Source organism: Octopus bimaculoides, chromosome 19, assembly GCF_001194135.2.
Source record: "Octopus bimaculoides isolate UCB-OBI-ISO-001 chromosome 19, ASM119413v2, whole genome shotgun sequence".
NCBI lineage: Eukaryota > Metazoa > Mollusca > Cephalopoda > Octopoda > Octopodidae > Octopus > Octopus bimaculoides.
Genome location: NC_068999.1, coordinates 11,451,546 through 11,456,092, shown reverse-complemented (window position 1 = coordinate 11,456,092; position 4,547 = coordinate 11,451,546). Strand labels below are relative to the sequence as shown.

Below are 4,547 nucleotides of genomic sequence, written 5' to 3'. Positions count from 1 at the left end.
ATATATGTATACATAGATATATATATGTACATATATAACTATATGTATGTCTGTATGTACATACATATACAGACGCACATAAACATATGTGTACGTATGTCTGTGTCAGGCAGCAAGCTTATTTCCCTACCACATGCGTCTGGGTTCGATCAAACTGCATGACATCTCGGGAAGGTGTCTTCTACTGTAGCCTTTGGCCGACTAAATCCTTCTAAGTTGATTTAGTAGACGAAAACTGAAAGAATCTTTCGTGTGTATATACATCCATACACACACACACACATATATATATATACACATATGTATGTATGCATGTATATATGTATATATATATATAAGTATATATATGTATGTATATATATTTATGTATGTATATTATATATATATGTATGCATTTATATGTATGTATTTATATGTATGTATATATATATATATTTGTATATGTATGTATATATATACATATATGCATCTTTAAGCGCATGTGTGCATGTGAGTACTTGTGTACCTGTGTTTGTGTGTGTGTGCTAGTTTATCCGTACGTGTGTGTCTTTGTGTTAGTGTGTGTCTCTCACCATCCTTTAGTTGCAGTTGCTGGTTTGTTTACATCAGTGAAACATTGCGGTTCGGCAAAGCAATCGGTTAATATAAGTTCCGGGCTTTAAAAAAAATAAAAATAAATAAACGTCCCGGAATAGATTCGTTCGACTAAATCTCATCAAGGTGATGCGCTTACATAGTCACCGTTTAATGGCTGAAACATGTCGAAGATAAAAAGATCCGTAAACATATCTTTACATATTAATGCAGTATGAGAAACAAATAAGGAATATAAACCGCGCATGCCAACTTATTATTTTCATATTGTTATGGAATAAATTTACTAAACATTATTGCTGATAAATGTAATCGGTTATTATCCTTTTGATTAATCATATAAAATTCATATATTCACCATCAATTGAACTAATTGCTATGCATTCAGGTATTGATTCATATAGACTAACTTTCATTCACACACATATTCCAAAGCATATATATTCCTAAACATATGTATATATATATATATATATATATATAGACAAACAAATACTCGCACACGGGTGGAGAAAGAAGGGGAAAGAAAATAAGTCTGGAAAAATAATTAGATATTTGAACTGACGGTCTGATGTAGAAACATTCAAATGCAGGTATATACGAACAAACGTTTTGAAATTTAACTATGTAAATATAACGATCCATTCCCAACAATATATCATATTGAAAATATTTCTAAGGAAGAACATTCATATGATTACCTATGCAGTTTATAATATATCCTGGAGAAATATTTCATTTCTTATTGAAGTAAAACATGCGCTAATCATTTTGAATTGCTCGTATATTGTTTTATATTGTTTGAGATTATAAAAGATTTCGTAAAGTATTTTTCTTACCATGTTGTGAAAGTACACTGGATTGCAGAAGCATTTACTGAAATACTTCCATCATTTTCAGAGTTCTTTTGGTTCATTACATGTGTTCAAATCCTACCTAAAGGATTTAAGTTTTCTTTTGGATTTTGAGGAAGCTTGGAAGTAGATTACTCTACGTTTCTCCGATGAGTTTGTACTCTAACTGAAGTCATAGCAGTAATGATTTATGTTCTTATTTCTCAGTTATATTCCACCATAAACGTGTGTGTGGGTGGGATTGGGGGCATCCCAGGACAAGGTTCAAGTGAGCAATTTTTCAATATGAGGGCTGAGTCGATTACATTAATCCCAGCAACTAAATTTCAAGCATGGTACTAATACTACAGCAATAGGTCTCTTTTACCGGACATTAAATTACACTGGTGTATATATACATATATATATAGTGAGAATTTACAAAAAAATCGAAAGACGTATTAGTTTAACACTCGGGAAGTGAGAAAATCTTTTACGTTTCGAGCCTACGCTCTTCGACAGAAAGGAACACAGAAATAAACAGGGAAGGAAATTACAAAAAATAGAAAAAAACAGATAATAGAAAAATGTATATATGTATATATATATATATATATATATATATATATATATGTATGTATGTATGTATGTATACATATATAGGGTCTCCTTTTGTTTCCGTGTGTCTAGCAAATCCACTCATAAGTATATAGTTGATCCAGAACGATAGTAGAAGAGAATTGTTATAATGACACCCGGAGCCATTTGGCTGGAACTTCATTCCTTATCACTCAGCCACGGATGAATTCATAAAAATGAAATTGTTCAGTAAGACACTTTTTTTTCATTTCTAAAATTAGAAGCACTTAAAACAAATCATAAATTTTGAAAAGTAATTTTTCTTAAAATTCTTCACCCATTAATTTGAAGTGAGAAGTGAAATCAAATTTAAAAAAATTCGCCGTCAATCCATCTTGCATAGGAGTATTATAGCAGATCTTACACATATACGAGTATATTTATACACACGCACACATTCACAAACACACAAACACACATGCACACGCACAAACACACATATATAGTTAATCAAATAACAGAGAGAAACGACAAGAAAATACAATCAGAGAAGGAAAGAAATAGTGGTTGTTTTATGTTTCGAGCAAAGTGCCTTTTCGGGAGCAGGAGACATACGAAAGTTCAAAAGAAAAAGAAGGAGGAAAAATCGCCACCAGTCCACGTGTAGTTACATTATAGAAAATTTATAGAAAGAATATGAGGGTTTTATTTTACTTGTGATTTAAACAAATAGATACGCTGGGTATGTGAATAAATGGTGAATAAAGATGATATCTTAGGCTGGATCTAGGGATTCTTATTGGGGATCCGTAATAACAGGTATATATCATATTAGAGGAAACATCAATACCAAAACAGAAAGAGTATCGCAAATCATTTAGAATAATTTAATTAGGGTAAGGCGAATTTGAAGTCTTACCGCCGTTTCGGAGTAACTCAAGCGGTAGATTCGTATGTCCATGCACTGGGTAATCCGTCAGCATAGACAAGTTATAAATATTTTAAACTTAGAACTTACAAAAAATAAATTTCGCAGTTTATAAGGAATAAATTAGGAGAAAAAAAGAGTATATTTTGTTCCTTATAAACTGTGAATTTTATCCCGTATTACCTGTAAACTTTCCCTGTCTAAATTATTCATACCTTGATCTGATGAAAGAATACCCAGTGACTGTGGTAAGAATTTAAATTCACGTTAGTCTAATTAAATTATTCTAAATGACATGAGATACTCGTTCTGCCTTCGTTTTCTATTTTTCGTCTAAAATAATGCGCACACGCACACACATACACACACACAAATACAGACATACACACACACACACACACACATAGTCCGACAACGGCTTAGGGAGCCGATGCCGATGTATGTCTGCGTGTGTGCATATGTATGTATGTGTGTGTATATATATATGCATGTATGTGTGTGTTTGTATGTATGTATGTATTCTGCATTTGTGTGTGTGCGTGTGTGTGTTCTGCTGTTAAGTACCATGTTTCCATGTATGGGTGCACATCTTCATATGTGTGGACAAATGTGTATGTATATGTGGTCATGTGTTTCAGTTTCTATTTGCCTATATGCCTATGTGGTTGTCTGTTCATATACCCGATGTACCTACCCATACAAACATGTGCATCAAAAACGAAATATATATATATAGAGAGAGAGAGAGAGAGATAGACCGAAAGATAGATCGAGAGACAGAGAGATAAATAGAAGGGGCAGACAGACAAACAGACAGACAAACAGACAGACAGACAGACAGACATATATATATATATATATATAGATAGATAGATAGATAGATAGATAGATAGATAGATAGATAGATAGATAGAGAAAATCAACTATGCATGCATACAAATTCACAGATATAGAACACATGAACTAACGCACAAAAACACATACGTTTCATACATACATACATACATACATACATACGTGCACGTACGTAAATTCAGGGAAACAGGAATGAATATTAATTTAAAATTTACACTACCGTGGTAACAATTTTACTTCTCAATTTAATTGCTTTAAATCAATGGCTGATCGCTTATGATGTATTTAGATTTTATCAATTAGTTTCCAAGAACTCACCAAAGCCAACATAAACGAACACAAGAAAAAATTATTAAATAAATAAACTACAAGAAAGACGATAAATAAGAAAAAGGAATCCTGGAAAACAAACTAAGAAAATTATACCAAAATCATATAAGCAATGAAGGCCAGAATTATATTTAAACAAAACAATAAGAGACAACAACCAGAAGAGAAACATCAGCAACATCAATAACAATGTCAATGAGAACAAAAGGAAGAATATATAAAACTCATTTGTGAATCAGAAATTGATTACTTTCATAATGTATATATTTATTTTAGCAATTTCCTGAATAGGATCCGTCTATATACACACATATAAATACATACATAGAAACATATATATATAAATATATATATATATATATATACATATACGTTTGCGAATATATTTCGTTATGTATGTATGTATATATATATATATATATATATAT

The 4,547-nt window shown here is 31.4% G+C and overlaps 1 protein-coding gene across 1 annotated transcript in view; it reads right to left on the bottom strand.

Moving 5' to 3' along the window:
- The window catches only part of LOC128250156 (probable serine/threonine-protein kinase clkA), a gene marked incomplete at its 3' end in the record, with an annotated part of 265,160 nt that overhangs the window by 213,408 nt on the left and 47,205 nt on the right, over window positions 1-4,547 (bottom strand). The gene's annotated exons all lie outside the window — the stretch shown is intronic.